The sequence below is a fragment of the Chionomys nivalis genome, chromosome 13, assembly GCF_950005125.1.
Source record: "Chionomys nivalis chromosome 13, mChiNiv1.1, whole genome shotgun sequence".
Taxonomy (NCBI): Eukaryota; Metazoa; Chordata; class Mammalia; order Rodentia; family Cricetidae; genus Chionomys; species Chionomys nivalis.
In genome coordinates this window covers 353,122-373,688 of record NC_080098.1, presented here as the reverse complement: position 1 = coordinate 373,688, position 20,567 = coordinate 353,122, and the positions used below count along the sequence as shown (strand labels likewise).

General features: G+C 43.9%; 2 pseudogenes; both read left to right on the top strand.

The window, feature by feature from the left end:
* The first annotated feature begins 7,710 nt into the window (after positions 1 to 7,710).
* On the top strand, positions 7,711 to 8,669 carry LOC130886002 (60S acidic ribosomal protein P0-like; annotated as a pseudogene).
* A 1,028-nt stretch (positions 8,670 to 9,697) lies between these two features.
* On the top strand, positions 9,698 to 11,441 carry LOC130886074 (glyceraldehyde-3-phosphate dehydrogenase-like; annotated as a pseudogene).
* Positions 11,442 to 20,567: the final 9,126 nt, after the last annotated feature.

Sequence of the window (20,567 nt, the reverse complement as noted above, 5' to 3'; positions counted from 1 at the left end):
GAGACTATGAGGATTCTGCAGACACCTCACTCAGCAAGAACATACACAATAACACTGGCTGACACCTCATAGCTCCACGACAATGAATGTTTTCCCAATCTAGACCCCAGATGTCATCACTCAACACAAAGCAGTCCAAGGATGCTAACCTTGTCTGGCAGTGATGTTCCACAGCCCTCTGAAGAGGATCCTAGTTACCTTTTCACAGTAGCCAGAAAAGTTCTGCAATTTTAGTCAATCAAAGAGAAGGATTCATTCACTGGGATAAAAATACTACCAGTTCCTAAATTTCTGGAACATGGGAAGGGCAGCATGGGCCCTGGTGGCAGGAGGCTGTGAAGAAAAGGACACAGACGCTACCAGATCAGCCTGAGGTTGGTTAGAGCAGAAGGAGAAGGAGGCTTCTGGGAAGGGGTTGGCTTGAACCCCCCCTCCCCCAGGAAGGCGTGCTCTTCTGCTCCTGGGAACCCATGTCCTGCATCCCACATATCTCTTCTTCAGGGAGTTTCTCCCAATCAGCCCACCAAAGATCCCTGTCCCTGCCCTACACACTCATCTCCTTCTCAGCTGCCTGGCTGGAACTGGAATTTCCGATGGGCAGATTCTCCTCCCCTTCTCCAGGGTCATGCCCGTCCTCCTCAATCTCTTATTGATTTTCTTCTCTCTTGCCTTGTACCACAAACCTCTCTCCTCCTCTCTACCCTGTGCCCCTTAACTCCTGGGCCTGAATAATACATGAACTTCTTTATAGCTGTTCATTGATAAGGATCTTTAAAACTAGGGAATGACTTGGTGAAGACCCCATGTTGTGTGGAACATGAAGTTGTATAATGTGGATTGCAGAAGTTGGATGCCTGGCCCTTTAAGATGGGGTGGCCATGTGTCTGACTTCTTTGTCCAGCCATAGTGCTGGGCCAAGAATGAGCTTACTTTGAGGAAGCTAACAGCTTCCATTGCAGGGAGAAGAGGGCTAGAGCACTTGTGCCCATGTTGCTGGAGGTGTCTCACAGGGAACATCATATTTTGGGGTACACATCTCTATGAAGTTCTGGCCTGGCTCCCTCTTGTGGCTGGTGGGTCACCAGGACATAATGAGACCCATGGTTTAAAAACATGGCCCTAGGCCTGTTGTTAAGACCTTGAAGGAGACACAAGCAAAGGACTGCGTTAGTGACTCTGACATCATCAGGACTCACCACTGGGCTAGTCTGCTCTCCCACAGCCCTCTATATGATTTCTCTTGACTATCCTGATCACCCTTCCCCAAGCCCAAAGCCCTCTTCTTTCCTCCATGGCCTTTTGTTGCATCCTTTGCTTGTCTGCTTCGGGCTCAACATTCTCAGAATCCACATAAAGGGGTAGAGTGGAAAAGCTCCTTCTAGGGTCAAAGACTAGGGTTTGTGTCCTATAAATGGTGTGGCATATCGGTGGCAAAAGCACAGATCAAGTACACAAGAAGTCACTGGGTGTGCCTACCTGGCTTCACTGGGACTCCATTTCCCATGTTTCCTCATCCCTCAACTGGGGTTGAGTCTCCTTCCTTTGGGGTTAGGATGCAGTAGGAGAAACAGCAGTACAGATGATGGATTTGCCTCCTTACCCCTTTAAGATGCCTTCTCTGCTTCTTCTTTGAAGATATGGCTGCCTCCAGGGGCTGGCCTTCCCTAGTGGTGGATGGCCACTCTTCAAAGGTGGTTATCTTGATGTTTGATATTCAGTGTTCTGGCACTTAGGGACATGCATGTTGTCTCCATGGTCCACACTCCAGGGATAGTGCCCATGGTGTCTTTGTGGTTTGTGCTCTGGCTCAGGAGAGCACCCACAGTGTCTACATGGTCCATGCTCAGGCTAGCATGAGTACCCAGTGTCTTTACAGTCTGCCCTCTGACTCTGGCAAGTGCCAATGGTGTCTTTAAGGTCTGTGCTCTGGCTGGGGGGAGGGCCCACAGTGTCTTTATGGTCTGTGTTCTGGCTTATTTGGGGAGCATCCATGGTGTTGATAGGGTCATATGAGAACTTCCTGGACTCCAGAGGAAATTCATTCAGGTCTCTAGATGTGCTGATCATCTTGGTAACCTCAACATCATCCTGTGGTCCTAAGATGGGATGACACTTGTCTTCCAGGACAAACAGCACATTGAGGGGTGATGGATGAGCATGATGGTGCTGCCCATCTCCTGGATTTCATCCTCCCCACTGTCATCCAGTAAGTCTGAGTCAGAATCCTCCATGCAGGAGAGGTGATTCTCTGATGTTTCACTATCAGTCTTCTGGATTTCAACCTCACCATCATCATCCCGTGGGTCTGAGTCAGAATCCTTCAGGCAGGAGAGGTAATTCTCTGACGTTTCACTACCAGTCTTCTGGATCTCAGCATTCCCACCATCATTCTGTGGATCTGAGTCAGAATCCTCCGTGCAGGAGAGGTGATTCTCTGATGTTTCACTATCAGTCTTCTGGATCTCAGCATCCCCACCATCATTCTGTAGGTCTGAATTGGAATCCTCCAGGCAGGAGAGGCAGTCCTCATCTGTCTCACTGTCATGATCACTATCAGATGAGCTCTTACTTTCTGTCTCCTCAGAATAAAATCATGGATCAGAAAAACATGGACAGCTTATATCCAGCGCTTGTTTAAATCTGGACAGCTAGATGGTGTACAGGAGCTCTTGTTACTTATTTATTCTTTCCCTCTGTATGGTGTTGATACTTCTCCATCACAGAGATTTTTACACAGAAGTTCTTCCTCCATGACCCCACTGTGACAGGTGGGGGATGGGACCACCACAAGATGCTAGAAGGAAAAAGACAAAAGCAGGACTAGAAGAGAAGTTTATGACTCTCAATGTCTACATCATAACATCATAAAAATAATAGCTACTTCAAACTGCCTAATGATACATCTTACGGTCAGAGGTTAAAAAGAAAATAATGCCAACCCAAACCCCAAAGCAATTATGAAAAAGCATAAGAAAGATCAGAGATGAAATAAGTGGTCCCTTAGAGTTTGAAACAAAGACCAAAAATAAAATAAAATAAAATAAAATAAAATAAAATAAAATAAAACAAGTTCAAAACAAAGATCTGGTGATTTGAAAGGATGAAGTCAGGGCTGGAGATGGCTCAGCACGTAAGAGCATTGCCTGCTCTTCCAAAGGTCCTGAGTTCAATTCCCAGCAACCACATGGAATGAGGTCTGGTGCCCTCTTCTTGTCTGCAGATATACACACAGACAGAATATTGTATACATAATAAATAAATAAATATTTTTTAAAAAAAGAAAGGATGGAGCGGCGGAAGCCCGGCCAGCGGCGGACAGCAGCAGTGGCGGAAGCCCGGCCCGCAGCGGATGGCAGCGGCGGACCCCCGGCCCGCACAGTTGAATCAAATCACCACGGATTAAAGTTAGAAGGCAACAACAACGCTACCCCCAAAAAGCCGACAAACTCATGGAAACTGAACAGTCAACTACTGAACCACACCTGGGTCAAGGAAGAAATTAAGAAAGAAATTAAAGTCTTCCTTGAATTTAATGAAAATAAAGAGACAACATACTCAAACCTATGGGACACGATGAAAGCAGTGCTCAGAGGAAAGTTCATAGCACTAAGTGCCCACTTAAAGAAAACGGAGAAAGCATACATTGGGGACTTAACAGCACACCCAAAAACTCTAGAAAAAAAAGAAGCAGAAGCACCCAGGAGGAGTAAAAGACTGGAAATAATCAAACTGAGGGCAGAAATCAACAAAATAGAAACACAGAAAACAGTCCAAAGAATCAATGAAACAAAAAGTTGGTTCTTAGAGAAAATCAACAAGATCGACAAACCCCTTTCCAAACTAATTAAACGACAGAGAGAGAACACGCAGATAAATAAGATCAGAAATGAAAAGGGGGACATAACCACAGACACAGAGGAAATTCGGAGAATCATTAGATCTTACTACAAAAGCCTGTATGCCACAAAACTGGAAAATGCAAAAGAAATGGACATTTTTTTTTAGATAAGTACAATATACCAAAGCTAAACCAAGAACAGGTGAACGATCTAAATAGACCGGTTAGTCGCGAAGAATTAGAAACGGTTATCAAAAATCTCCCTTCCAAAAAAAGCCCAGGACCAGATGGTTTCAATGCAGAATTCTACCAGACCTTCCAAGAAGAGCTGATACCTATACTTCTTAATGTATTTCACAATATAGAAACAGAAGAGTCATTGCCAAATTCCTTTTATGAAGCTACAGTTACCTTGATACCAAAACCACACAAAGACCCAACCAAGAAAGAGAATTACAGGCCTATCTCACTCATGAACATCGATGCAAAAATCCTCAATAAAATACTGGCAAACCGAATCCAAGAACACATCAGAAAAATTATCCATTATGATCAAGTAGGCTTCATCCCAGAGATGCAGGGCTGGTTCAACATACGCAAATCTATCAATGTAATCCAACATATAAATAAACTGAAAGAAAAAAAAACATATGATCATTTTATTAGATGCTGAAAAAGCATTAGACAAAATTCAACACCCCTTTATGATGAAGGTCTTGGAGAGATTAGGGCTAAAAGGATCATACCTAAATATAATAAAAGCTATTTACAGCAAACCGACAGCCAACATTAAATTAAACGGAGAAAAACTCAAAGCCATCCCACTAAAATCAGGAACACGACAAGGATGTCCACTCTCTCCATACCTCTTCAATATAGTGCTTGAAGTTTTAGCAATAGCGATAAGACATCATAAGGGGATCAAGGGGATTCGTATTGGAAAAGAAGAAGTTAAGCTTTCGTTATTTGCAGATGATATGATAGTATACATAAGCGACCCAAAAAACTCTACCAAAGAACTCCTACAGCTGTTAAACACCTTTGGGAATGTGGCAGGATACAAGATCAACTCCAAAAAATCAGTTGCCTTCCTATACACAAAGGATGAGGAAGCAGAGAGGGAAATCAGAGAAGCATCACCTTTCACAATAGCCACAAATAGCATAAAATATCTTGGGGTAGCTCTAACCAAGGAAGTGAAAGATCTATTTGACAAGAACTTTAAGTCTTTGAAGAAAGAAATCGATGAGGACACCAGAAAATGGAAGGACCTCCCCTGCTCTTGGATTGGGAGGATCAACATAATAAAAATGGCAATTCTACCAAAAGCAATCTATAGATTCAATGCAATCCCCATCAAAATCCCATCAAAATTCTTCACAGATCTGGAAAAGACAATAATCAACTTTATATGGAAAAACAAAAAACCCAGGATAGCCAAAACAATCTTATACAATAAAGGATTGTCTGGGGGCATTACCATCCCTGACTTCAAACTCTATTACAGAGCTACAGTATTGAAAACAGCTTGGTATTGGCATAGAAACAGAGAAGTTGACCAATGGAATCGAATAGAAGACCCTAACTTTAACCCACAAACCTATGAACACCTGGTTTTTGATAAAGGAGCTAAAAGTATTCAATGGAAGAAAGAAAGCATCTTCAACAAATGGTGCTGGCAAAATTGGATGTCAGCCTGTAGAAGAATGAAAATAGATCCATATCTATCACCATGCTCAAAACTCAAGTCCAAATGGATTAAAGACCTCAATATCAGTCTGAACACACTGAACCTGATAGAAGAGAAAGTGGGAAGTACTCTACAACACATGGGCACAGGAGACCACTTCCTACGTACAACCCCAGCAGCACAGACATTAAGGGCATCATTGAATAAATGGGACCTCCTGAGACTGAGAAGCTTCTGTAAAGCAAAGGACACTGTCACTAAGACAAAAAGGCAACCCACTGACTGGGAGAAAATCTTCACCAACCCCGCAACAGACAAAGGTCTGATCTCCAAAATATATAGAGAACTCAAGAAAGTAGACCGTAAAGGGCTAATCAACCCAATTAAAAAATGGGGCACTGAGCTGAACAGAGAATTCTCAACAGAAGAAGTTCGAATGGCCAAAAGACATTTAAGGTCATGCTCAACTTCCCTAGCGATCAGGGAAATGCAAATCAAGACAACTTTAAGATACCATCTTACCCCTGTCAGAATGGCTAAAATAAAAAACACCAATGATAGCCTTTGCTGGAGAGGTTGTGGAGAAAGGGGTACACTCATCCATTGCTGGTGGGAATGCAAACTTGTGCAACCACTTTGGAAAACAGTGTGGCGGTTTCTCAGGAATTTTGGGATCCACCTACCCTTGGACCCAGCAATACCACTCTTGGGAATATACCCAAGAAATGACCTATCATACAACAAAAGTATATGCTCAACTATGTTCATAGCAGCATTGTTTGTAATAGCCAGAACCTGGAAACAACCTAGATGCCCTTCAATGGAAGAATGGATGAAGAAAGTATGGAATATATACATATTAGAGTACTACTCAGCAGTAAAAAACAATGACTTCCTGAATTTTGCAGGCAAATGGACGGAAATAGAAAACACTATCCTGAGTGAGGTGAGCCAGACCCAAAAAGAGGAACATGGGATGTACTCACTCATATTTGGTTTCTAGCCATGAATATGGGACCTTGAGCCTATTATGCGTGGTCCTAGAGAAGCTAATTATGAAGGTGAACCCAAAGAAAAACATTTAGGCGATGAAAGGAGACAGAGACAAAGACCCACATTGGAGCACCGGACTGAAATCTCAAGGTCCAAATCAAGAGCAGGAGACAGAGCACGAGCAAGGAACTCAGGACCGCAAGGGGTGCACCCACACAATGAGACAATGGGGATGTTCTATCAGGAACTCACCAAGGACAGCTGGCCTGGGTCTGAAAAAGCATGGGATAAAACTGGACTTGCTGAACATAATGGACAATGAGGACTACTGAGAACTCAAGAACAATGGCAATGGGTTTTTGATCCTACTGCTCGTACTGGCTTTGTGGGAGCCTAGGCAGTTTGGATGCTCACCTTACTAGACCTGGATGGAGGTGGGTGGTCCTTGGACTTCCCACAGGGCAGGGAACCCGGATTACTCTTAGGGATGATGAGGGAGGGGGACTTGATGGGGGAGGGGGAGGGAAATGGGAGGTGGTGGCGGGGAGAAGGCAGAAATCTTTAATAAATAAATAAACAATAAAAAATAAAAAAGAATAAAATAAATAAATAAAATAAAATAAAAAATAAAAAAAATTAAAAAAAAAGAAAGGATGAAGTCTGTCAAACCCTTGACCTGCGTCACCCAGAGAGAAGATTCAAATTCTTGAAATGTAAGACAAGACATGAAGTATGAAAGAAGGACAAGTAGGATCTAGGGAACCCTGAGTGTGTGTGTGTGTGATGTGCATTGACTCTAGAGAGTTGACAATCATGTAAGCAAGAGAGTGCTTGAATCATAAAAGAGACACTAACATTGATAAGATGTTATTAAGCCTACATATCACTTGCTACCTTCCAGCTACTCCACCCTGGGTGTGAGGATCAATTCCAGATGTTACAAAACATGCAAGTGATCAATTTAGGTATAAGATGAAAAGAGAAACACAACTTCTGTTAGCAAGGACATCTAAGGACCAACATAGTGCATGACGGGTCTTTCCATATAATGGAGACCAGTGCTCCTCGAGAAGCATCAAAAAGACACAAGGAAAGATCATTGCAAACAGAGTCTTGAGCTCGCCAGGCATCCTTGTTAGAGTGACATCATCTTTAAACCCTGCATGGCAATCCCTGATGCCCTACCATGATGCCCAGGGAAGACAGGACAACCTGGAAGTTGAACTACTTCATTAAGATCATCCAGCTTTTGAATGATTATCCAAAATGCTTCACTGTAGAAGCAGACAATGTGGGCTCCAAGGAAATGCAGCAGATCTATATGTCCCTGTGAAGGAAGACTGTGGTGCTGATGGGCAAGAACACAATGATGCAGAAGGGCATCTGGGGGGTGGGGCATCTGAGAACCACCCAGCTCTGGAGAAACTGCTGCCTCATATCTGGGGGAATGTGGACTTTGTGTTCACCAAGGAGAATCTCACTGAGATTAGGGACATGCTTCTGGCCAACAAAGTGCCAGCTGTTGCCTGTGCTGGTGCCATTGCCCCAAGCGAGGCCACTGTGCCAGCCCAGAACACTGGTCTGGGGCCCAAGAAGACCTCTTTTTTTCCAGGCTTTAGGCATCACTACTAAAATCTCCAGGGGCACCATTGAAATTCTGAGTGATGCGCAGCTAATAAAAACTGGAGACAAAGTAGGAGCCAGTGAAGCCACACTGCTGGACATGCTGAACATCTCCCCCTTCTCCTTTGAGCTGATCATCCAGCAGGTGTTTGATGATGGCAGCATTTACAACCCAGAAGTGCTTGACATCACAGAGCAGACTCTGCACTCTTGCTTTCTAGATGGTGTCCAAAATGTTGCTAGTGTTTGTCTGCAGACTGGTTATCCAGCTGTTGCTTCAGTATCACACTCTAACATCTGTGGTTACAAGCGGGTTCTGGCTCTGTCTGTGGGGACTGAGTACATCTTCCTACTTGCTGAAAGGTCAAGGCCTTCTTGGCTGATCCATCTGCATTTGTGGCTGCTGCCCCTGCAGCTGCTGCCACCACTGCTGCTCCTGCTACTGCTGCAGCCCCAGCCAAGGCTGAAGCCAAGGAAGAGTTGAAGGAATCAGATGAGGATGTGGGATTTGTTCTCTTTGACTGATCCTCTCAAAGCAACCAACTCAGAAAACTTAATCTGAGAAACATGGAAATAAAAGCTTACTTTTGTTAAAAGAAAAACCACAAAGAAACAAAACAGGTTTGAGTGTACTCCAATGTCCTTGATGAATATCCACTTATACATCTGTTATCAGATTTCTTACTTCTTCACACTAAGTCAACCAACACATTACAGTGAAAGTTTCCTGTTCACAGAGAGTTCAACAGGGAATCCTAGGACAATTCTATGGGAAAACTATTTAGCAAGCATGTAAGGAGAACAACTGAAGAAGTCCACAGTCAGCCACAAAACATCAACTTTTGTCATTCTCTAAGGAAGAAATAGACATGAGGTTCATACTGTAAGCCCCTGGTTCCAGAGAAATGGTGACTAGAGCTGTGGATCAGTAGCTGGAACCTTAACTGAAATGGGGGACTTTGGGGCAGACACAAGGTGAAGCTGTAATGTCACAGAGCACATGAAAATAATCCCAGGTTACTGTATACATCTATAGAAGTATTATAGAGGATTCCTTATTTCACACAGATAAGGTTTAAAATAAAATTAAACCAAAGTAAAACATGACAAAACATTTTAAACAGAACAATTAAGCAAAATGAACACATAAGCAGAACACATAAGCCTCAACAAAAAGTATTGAGTGTATGTATTAAGAAGAACAACTAAACACAAAATTCAACCAACAAAGAGGAAATTTCCCAATGTCAAGGTCCAAGAGATTAGGAGATTCCAGTTTATCAGGTCAAGTGTAGAAGTCCAGGTGCTCTCTATTCAACAAGAGTTTCTCTGCAGCATCAAGACAAACCGCAGTCTGCTGAAGGGCCTTATAGGAAGAGATTTCGATAACTTCTCACAAAGGCCTTTTGTGATGTCACAGTAAGGAATGGGCCAGTAACAGCAAATGGCCCAAAAGATGATTCTCTACCGAGCTCCAGAGCAAATTCCCAACAAGAAACAACTTAAATGACAAAGAATAACCTTCCTCTCAGGCTCTCACAGGACAGGGAGGGATGGAAGACGAGGAGCAGGGGACTTGGGAAGATAGGTCTAAAGCATTTGGATACAGGACTTTGGCAGGTCCCTGGTACATCCAGTCACACAATTATTTCTGATACCCTGGGCTTTCATGACTTCCCCAAACTACACCTCCCTGCTAGAGCCCAGACATTCAAACACATGATAAGGTGTTAGACCATTCTTGTCAAACCTGAGCAGGACACTTTGACTTTAAGAACATAGTAAGCAGGTAACATAGTAACAAGGAACAAGTGCCATAGTAACAAGGTAGACAGACTCAGCAACTCTGTGCTGACCTTTGCTAGGGACACAGGTATGGACTAGTTAGAGAATGAACCTATGGTCTGCCCCAATGCCCTTTGCACTAGGATGCTGTGTTCTCTAAGTATTCTGACTACACTTCACATATTCAATTCCTTTATCTAAAACTCCTATAGATGGTCATCTAAAGGATGCTAGCCTTCCCTGACACTGGGATGCTGTAATGAAATGGACTTACCTCATGACACACATGACATGTCTTTGGTTCTTTTTTTTTTTTTTTTTTGGTTTTTTGAGACAGGGTTTCTCTGTGGTTTTGGAGCCTGTCCTGGAACTAGCTCTTGTAGACCATGCTGGTCTCGAACTCACAGAGATCCGCCTGCCTCTGCCTCCCGAGTGCTGGGATTAAAGGAGCGCGCCACCACCGCCCGGCTTCTTTGGTTCTTTTTGCAGTGCTGTAGGATGCAACATAGCAAGTATGGAAGATAGTTATCAGGATAGATGAGCATTTAAGTGCTTCAAAGGGTTTATGGGATAATAGCACACGTAGATATGATAATCATTCACATATTCACGAAATATCTGGCTTTTTACAGCTTGTACATACTAATAAAACTTTGAAAGCCAAAAATAAATTAATTAAAAAATTACAAGGAATCATGTTTAAGAACTGAAATATGGGAATAGTATCAACGGGAAGGCCATCACCATCTTCCAGGAGCGAGATCCCGCCAACATCAAATGGTGGGATGCTGGCACAGAGTATGTTGTGGAGTCGACTGGTGTCTTCACCACCATGGAGAAGGCTGGGGTCCACTTAAAGGGTGGGGCCAAAAGGGTCATCATCTCCGCCCCTTCTGCCGATGCCCCCATGTTTGTGATGGGTGTGAACCATGACAAGTATGACAATTCCCTCAAGATTGTCAGTAACGCTTCCTGTACCACCAACTGCTTATCCCCTTTGGCCAAGGTCATTCATGACAATTTTGGCATTGTGGATTCATGACCACAGTCCATGCCATCACAGCCACCCAGAAGACTGTGGATGGCCCCTCTGGGAAGCTATGGCGAGATGGCCATGGTGCTGCCCAGAACATCGTCCCTGCATCCACTGGCGCTGCCAAGGCTGTGTGCAAAGTCATCCCAGAGCTGAACGAGAAGCTCAAGGGCATGGCCTTCCGCTTTTCTGCCCCCAATGTGTCCGTTGTCTATCTGACATGCCTCCTGGAGAAAGCTTCCAAGTATGACGAGGTCAAGAAGGTGGTGAAGCAGGCATCCGAGGGCCCACTAAGGGGTATCCTGGGTTACACTGAGGACCAGGTTGTCTCCTGTGACTTTAACAGTGACTCCCACTCTTCCACCTTTGATGCTGGAGCTGGCATTGCTCTCAATGACAACTTTGTAAAGCTCGTTTTCTGGTACGACAATGAATTCGGCAACAGCAACAGAGTGGTGGACCTCATGGCCTACATGGCCTCCAAAGTGTAAGAAGCCCACCCTGGACCACCCATCCCAGCAGGGATACAGCAAGAGAGAGGCCCTCGGCTGCTGAGCAGTCCCTATCCTAACTAACCCTTGACACTGAGCATCTCTCTCACAGTTTCCAAACCAGACCCCCAGAATAGCAGGAGGGGCTTAGGGAGCCCTACTCTCTTGAATACCATCAATAAAGTTCATTGCACCCCTAAAAAAAAGAAACTGAATGAATATCACAAATTAAATTTAGAACCAATTCAGAGACATAAATCAAAACCAACAAAACAGGAAGCAAACTCACTGTTCTGTTTGGATGTCAAAGCAAATGAGCAGCATCTGTTTTCATAGATCAGTAATATCAAGGTTTACATGAATCAATGTCTGAGCTCAACAACTCTGCAGCCAACCCAGCAACAGCAAACTCTGCAAAGTGAGAAGCACCAGCCAGGGCCTCATGTGGGCAGAGTCTGCAACTTCTCACAGTGGCTCCAGTGAGGCCATAGGAGGTAATGAACCAATCACAGCTATTCACAACCAAAACTGAAGCAACAAAAATCTTCACCTTCTGTCTCCAAGGACTGCATTGGTTTTCTCACTGCCATGACCAATTCCCTGAGAAAGAGCAACATTTGTTCCATAGGTTGTGCTATGGCTCAGACAATCAGGGGACAGGGAAACCATGTTGGGACTTGGGAAGGTGGGTCTGAAGCAGCTGCTCACATGGCTTTTTTATGTCCTGTTGCCTCTAATGACTCCATTTTCCCTGCTGGGTTCCACCACCATAGGGCTTTACAACCTCCTGAACAGCAACCCTGTTAGAGACTGGAAATCCAGAGACATGAGACGATGTGAAACCTCCCCCACACAAACCTTGAGGACATCTGGACTTTAATAACAGCTGCAGTACCTAGAGTGGACTCAGTTGGCTTTGGGCTACCCAGGGTTAGAGACAGGGCTATGGACTAGATAGTGAACACACAAGCTTCCTCAAGGCCCTTTTCACTCAGATCCTCAAATTCTCTGATGACTCCAACTACTGCAGCCTCTTCATCTCTACCCTCATGGCACTTAGTTCCTTTCCCTTAAACTCATAGTTGTGGGCAGAGAAAGGATGACGACCTGTCTGTGACACTGCAAGGCCATGAGGAAATTGTCTTCCCTCAAGACTTTCCAGAGCATGTTTTGTTTAATGAGTAGCATGGTGAGCAGGAGAAAATTCTTAACGTGATAAGGGAATTTACAACCACAGGGAAATGCTGAGAGAAGTAACAAGGCAGGTGTGTATGCTCCAAACACATGACCAAACCAAATCCCTTATCTTTTACAGCTAAGTTAAGAAAACTTAACATAAAGAAATAAACCAATGTACAAAATGTTAAAGATGAATGTGTAGAGCATAGTAGAAAATGATTGATAATAAAATAAACTGAAACACAGACACTAAATTTAAACCACATCAGTCAAAATTCAGGCACAAACACGAAATTGGGAAGCACACTCACAATGTCCAGGTCAGTGGTGATCACAGATATTTAGTTCCAAAAACAAACAACAAATATCAAAGTCTCTCAAGACCTAAGTCCTGATTCAAGTCCTCTGCAGCCAGCCAACAGTTTCACTGCATTCGAAGGACAAGATCTAGGCCTAGCTGGTGACTAATATGGGTGGACCTCTCTTATTCATCCCAGTGGTTCTTTGTGAGGTCACAGAACCATGGACCAATCAGAGTTGATCAGAAGCCATCATTGCTTTGGAGTTCTTTTCTCATGGCTCCTCCCACATTGATGCCAAGACTCAGTGTAAGAGAGGTAGAGGGTAATTTTGGCTCAAGCTTTAAGAGGATCAGAACAGCATGGTGGTGGCTCAGCTGGTGGCACTAGCAGCAGGGCCTCAGGCAACTGCTTTCACTGATAGATATCTCCTCACCCTCGAGCCCATTTAAAAATCCTTGCTATCATGGCCACTCCTGAAATTCTTTTCAGTGTCAAAACCACAAATCCCAATTTGTCCTGAGTCAAGATTCCTAAAAGCTTATGGTACTCCTTAGACTAGGTCTTGTCCAACAGAGGAATCTAAAATGGCTGAAAGACACTTAAGGAAATGTTCAACATCCTTAGTCATCAGAGAAATGCAAATCAAAACAGCTCTGAGATTCCATATTACACCTGTAAGAATGGCCAAGGTCAAAAACACTGATGACAACTTATGCTGGAGAGGATGTGGGGAAAAGGGAACACTCCTGCATTGCTGGTGGGAATGCAAGCTGGTACAGCCCTTTTGGATGTCAGTGTGGTGGTTTCTTAGAAAATTAGGAAACCACCTTCCTCAAGTCACAGTATTACCACTTTAGGGTATATATCTAAAGGATGCTCAATCGTGCCACAAGGACATGTGCTCAACTATATTCATAGCAGCATTATTGTCATCGTCAGAACCTGGAAACAACCTCAATTCCCTTTGACCAAAGAATCAATGAGGAAAATGTGGTACATTTACACAATGGAGTATTACATAGCAGAAAAATATAAGGACAGCTTGAATTTTGCAGGAAAATGAATGGAGATAGAAAACATTATTTTGAGTGAGTTAACCCAGACACAGAAAGACAATTATCACATGTTCTCACTCATAAGTGGTTTATAAATATAAAGCAAAGAAAGCCAGCCTACAAACCACAATCCCAGAGAACTTAGATAACAATGCGGACACTAAGAGAGACATACATAAATATAACCTATGTGGAAAGTAGAAAGTAGAAAAAGACATGATCTTCTGAGTAAATTGGGAACATGGAGACCTTGGGGGAGGGTTGAAGGAGGAAAGGAGAGGCATGGAGGGGACCAGAGAAAAATGTAAAGCTCAATAAATATCAATAAAAAATGTCATTTCAATGGCTGACCTTTCTTGGGGCTTATGCTAAGATCCATCTTGAACCATTGGTGCTGAGTTGCCCTGACTGTCATGGACTGATCTATCGTGTGAGTGTGGGCTACAAAACAAGTTCCAGGACACCCAGGACTATTCTACAGAGAAGGCCTCTCTTGAAAAACAAAACAAAAAACAAAGAAAGAAGAGAGAAAAGGAAGGAAGGAAGGAAGGAAGGAAGGAAGGAAGGAAGGAAGGAAGGAAGGAAGGAAGGAAGAGTAACTGCATGGTCAAGAGAATAGAATGTCTGTGTAGAGTCCAAATATCCCAGGTGGATGGTGTCAGCATGGCCAAGGGGTCACCCTAGAAAGAAGTGTTCCCTTAAGCCATGCTAGAGGTCAAATGATTTTACCTTTAATAAAGCTGCACTGTCCCATCCCAGAACCCTGCTGTCTAGCACAGCATCTTACCATGTGCAGCCATGCTGGTTCATATGCCTGCCCACTTTCTTGAAATACTCAGAACTTGTCACTTTTCTTTCTCCTTCTGATCTAAACTCTTCCCCATCACCTGCTTACTCCTCTAAGCTCTCCTTCCTGCCATGCAGCTGTCTGTCTGTCCTGTGTCTGAGCTCCATGAAGAACAGTATTATATTTCCCACCCTCCAGTCTCCATTCTCTTCCATGAGGTGTTTTTCTGTTAAGTTGGAATAAAATTTTTCTTGATTAATAAAAAAAAAAGACTCCTACACTCTCATCCACATTGCATTTTGGGATCAGATGGAACAAAAATGAATTTTTCAGGGGGCATCATCATAATAGTTGATCCCTCAGATACACAATGCCTGACCCAGAAATTTAGACTGTTAATTGTTTTTACATTTTCTTACAAAACCTGTGCCCACTTAAAATTTTCATTCATTTTTAGTACAATGAAATGTTTTTAATATTTATTACATATTGGTATGAAGAAATCAAATGCATGTGTTCATATTTAAATGTGATTAATGATTTTAAGAGGCCTGGGGACTGCTGATGAGAGGGCTTATACAGTGGTTCTCAACCTTCCTGATGTTGTGACCCTTTAATACAGTTTGTCATGTTGTGGTGACCCCCAAACATACGATTGTTCTCCTTGTTACCTCATAGCATAATTTTGCTCCTGTTATGAATCATAAACATCAGAGTGCTCTGATGGTCATGGCTGACCCCTGTGGAAGCGCTATTTCTCTTCCCAAAGGCCATGACACACAAGATTAAAATCCCTGGCTTGCTGGGTAGAGACGCTTGATGCTGAGCCTAACAACTAGAAATGGATCTCCAGGACCCACAAGATTAAGGGAAGAATTAATTCCCACAAGTCATTTTCTCTCTCTCTCTCTCTCTCTCTCTCTCTCTCTCTCTCTCTCTCTCTCTCTCACACACACACACACACAGGACAGACACACATGCATGCTTATAGTGTTTTTCCTGCATGTATGTACATACACCACCTGTGTGCCTGGTTCCTGCAGAGGTCAGAAGAAGGCATCGAATCCCCATGGACTAGAGTAAGCCACCATGTAGGTTTGGGGATTGAAACTGAGCTAACTTTCCAGTCCCACCATAAACTTTTAAAAGTCTAATACCATAGAGGTTTGGGGGTCAGCAGTTAAGAGCATTTGCTGCTCTTACAGAGCACCTGAATTTGGTTTACAGCACCCATGTGGCAGCCATGTGTAAATCCACATTCATGGGACCCAGTGCTTTCTTCTGGTCTCTGAGGGCATCAGACACCACAAGGAGCATACACACATACACACGCACACTCACATAAGCACTGCAAAATCACTAATACTGGTCTTAGCATCAGCATTTCCTTATGAGGGAATAGAGTGTCCTGAGACTTCCTCTGAAGATGCTGACCAGAAACTGGAGTTGGTCCTTCATCTTTGGTGAAGGTTTAGAGAGACACAGAGGACAAGGTTGAAGAACAACACAAAGCCTGTGCAGATGACATCATGACCCTCTGACATGCTGTGATTTGTACATGAGGAGCTTGCTGTAAGGATCCAAAGCTCAGATGCTGTCATTTGCAGGGCTGAGCCAGCCAACTTCAGGACTCCAGGACATCCTCAGGGAACCTGGGATGGATGTTTAGTATAAATCATGTTATGTGAAATATGGCCCCTGTATGCACAGATATGTTCAATTTATTAGGCCAAAGTTTAATAAGGCTCTGTTTAATCTGGAAACAAACTGTTCACAGTACGTAGGCTGTGCTTTAATCACACAGGTCATACAACTCTTGCTCTCTCCTCTCTGTGTTCTCAGATTGTGGGAACACGGACTAAAGCAGAGTGGTCAAGCCTTCCTGTGTCTTCCCTTCCTTGTCAGGCACATGTGTAGTTCATAGACATACTTGTAGACAAAAAATTAATAGACATAAAATAAATCTAAAAAGAATACATATATTGTGGTGATATTTTGTTTGTGCTCTAAAAATAAAGCTTTCCTGAAGATCAGAGGGCAGAGCTAGCCACTAGTTAACCACAGAGGTCTTGAAGTCTGTATAGACAGACAGGAAGTGATATGGCTGGGCAGAGAGAGAAATATAAGCCATGGGAAACAGGAGCTCAGCTCTTTTTTTTTTTCTGGCTGAGGAGTTAACAAGGTAAGACTTGGCTGTGACTTGTTCCTTTGTTGCTCTGATCTTTCACCATTTACCCTGATATCTGACTCTGGGTTTATTTTATTAAGACAAATTAGAATTCATACTACATTTATAGTCAGGTATAGCCACATATGCCGGTCAGGAGGAGGGTGTGTTTGAGGACAGCCTGAATTAAATTGTGAGGACCTGTCTCTAAAAACCAAGAATAATGGGTCAAGAGAGAGACAGCATAAAAGATGGCAGAAGGAGGAAGTGGGAAAGTGCCATTAAAGGCTTCAGTGAGGGATGAAGCCTAAGCAGTCAACTGAGGGAGGGAAAGGGAACATGTAGGGTCTGGGCAAGAAGCACTGCAAGCAAATGGGACACCCTGAAAGTGACCTGGGGGATAAAGGGGAGGAACACCTCAAAGCAGCTTTGGGGGCCACTGAAACTTGTTCTAACACTAGAAAGGTAAACATCAGCTTTATCATCCTTGAGGCATGGGCAGAAAAATAGAACACCTCTGGCCTGGGTGGGTACTTGGCATTTGATCATCCAAAATTAGAATTTAGTAAGCCAACCTACATTCGGAATGCCATCTTTATTCTCTCAGTACTCCTGAGGCAGAAGCCGGTGAAACACTGTGTTTGAAGTCAGCCTGGTCTACATAAGGAGTTCTGGTCTTGCTAAGAGTACACAGCAAGACTGTGTCTCAAATACAAGGGGGCTGGAGAATGGCTCAATAGTTAAACTTCTCTTACAGAAAACCTGAGTTCAAGCCCCAGTACTCACATTAGGCAGTTCATAACTGCCTTTAACCCTAGCTCTCAGAGAACCAACATCTCTTGTCTCTGCAGGGACCTGACCTGCATGCACATACCCCCACCACACATGCACATACCCCCACCACACAGAGAGAGGGGGGAGGGGAGCATATATAATTTAAAATTAAAATAAGTGGGGTGGTGGTAGTGCACAGTTTTAGTCCCAGCTCTTGAAGGCAGAGTCAGGGGGATCTCTGAGTTCAAGGGCCAGCCTCATCTATAGACTGAGTGCCTGAACTGGCAGGGGTACACAGAGAAACCCTGTCTTGAAAAAACAAAAAAAAACCTAATAAATAAATAAATAAATAAAATATTTTAAAAAAAAACCAACAAAGCCTAGAACATACCATACTGTGTGCAGGGGAAAATTCAGGCATGACCTGGTGCCCAGCCTACTTGGAAAACTGTACTTCTAAATAAGAAGCATGGCACACCATGCTCCTGAAGGCAGAACACTGAATTCTGAAGTCGCTTGAGTAGCCAACAGTTGGCCTATGAATGAGTCTGTATTCTCCTTGTCTCCTATACTGTGCATCTTGCACATGAGACCCTGATGGCATGAACTGTCAATGTCCAGTCAGTGGAAATGCACTAACCAATCACAGATGACAGACTTCTACTATATACGTGGTTGTTCACGTGCAGTAGGGCAGACACTGATCCCTGGAGCCCTGTCTGGAGCAGTTTTTCTCAGCGCCCATAACAGATTCATGGGCATTTTGGTCTTGGGTGGGGGTGGGGTCACCCGCTAAGAATGGCAGGGGTAGTAAGGGAACTGCCTACATGACAACTCTATGTTTAAGGGTTTTATTGACAGAGAGACGGCATGGGAGCCAGCTGACTTTTGGAAAGCACCACAACAATCGGGTGTTCAGTTCCCTGCCTCACACCATCTCTCTAGAGTTGTTGCTGATGTCCTGTGCAGTGGTACATGGGAACCAGTCACAGTGTATACTGGTTATTACACTCACAGATGTGGGTGCACATTGTGTAGAAAGCTGCCAGCATTTGGGGCATCCACTGCATTGGGCAGCTAGGAAAATGTGATAGAGGAGGGGGAGGGGTCTTAGAGGGCCAGAAGTTAAGGTTCATACAGTGACCCATAATTACATTCATTTAGGCAAATTCTGTAGATCTTTTTATTCTTGTGAGAAAGACCTAGGAAGTTAGAAAATGGAACTGGGAATTTCTCAGTTTCTCTGAATTCAAACTCTCTGACGCGTGAGTTTCTGTCTCTGGCTATGAGTATATGTGACCTGTAAGCTTCCGACTCTGTGGGTATCAGTGGAATCTGGGAGTCTTTCTATTAGATGCAAAGGTGTTTCTGAGATGGTCACCCAGACCCACTCATTTGGGGTCATTTATGATGGAGTATACAGTCTCTTTTTGGGGGTTCTCATGGACAGGTAGGTAGGGTGGTGTTCCTGGGGAGGCTGAGCTTGAGAGGATAATGGAGGCATACACGATCCTGCAGGGGTGTGGGGGAGATAAGGCATTAGATAACAGAGCAACTGAGGCTCCCATAAAGCAGCAGTTGCAGCCTGAATGTTCCTCCCACACCTCTGACCTCCAACCTCTGCCTCCATCAACATCCCTTTAACTCCTTCAGACCTGTGTCTGAATTGCTACTTGGGGTTCTCTTTGGGGTCCATATGTTGTCCTAGAGAAAAAGGAACATAGAGTTCTGACGTCACGGCATGTGACAGGAAGGGAGACAGATGGCTGGGAGTTCCAAGTGTGAGATAAAGACCTAGGTTACATGGGAGGGACAGGGTGAGAAGGAGAAGACAAAAACACTGAGGGAATGCTTATGTAAGTGTGGGGTCTTGAGAGAAGAAGGCAGAGCCAAGTATGGAAACTGGGAGATGGCAGAATTCACCCTCAGGTTCAACATCCTCATATTTCTCAGTGTTTTCAATGAGTTCTCTGCATAAGAACAAGATGGGCAATATATTAGAGGCTGGAAAAGAAAGAATAAAGACATTGGGTGCTGGGCTGGAGAGATGGCCCAGGAAGCAATGTTCTTGTCACACAAATGTCAAGTCCTGACTTTAGACCCCAGCATCCACCCACCTAAAGCTGGATGCTGGAGAAACAGAAACAGGCTGCTAAGTCCCAGGAGTTCACTGGCCAGCCTACACTAACAGATGAGCTCTAGATTCAGTGAAAAACCCTGTCTCAGAAGATGAAGTGGAGGGCTGGAGGCATGGCTCAGTTGACAAAGTGCCTGCTTCTCAAACATGAAGACCAAAATTTAGATTCCCAAGGGCTCATGTAAAAATGCTGGGTATAGACATGCAGTAGGGGTGCATGCTTTTAAACCCAGTACTCAGGAAATAGGGGCAAGGGGATCTCTGTAATTTTGAGGCCAACTTGGTCTACAAAGAGAGTTCCAGGACAGCCAGGGATGTTTACACAGAAAAACCCTGTCTCAGAAAACCAAACCAACAACAAAATATTCTGGGTACAATGTGCCTGGAGGGTAGGGGTGGGATGGGTGGATCCCTGAAGCTCCTTTTCTGGGCAGCCCAGACAAACTGATGAGCTTCAGTTAGGAAGAGACCTTACTATACAGGCCTCAAAATAAATATTAAATAAAGGCGGGAGAAGCTGAGAAGAGTCACAGCATAGACATCTGGCCTCCACATACATGCTTAAGTTCACACAGAATCTAGACATCTGGCCTCCACATACATGCTTAAGTTCACACAGAATCACAACATAAATGCATGAGCAACTGAGAAAAGACACCATTGATCTCTGGCTTCTACACACATGAGCACATGAGCATGTGTACTGCACATAC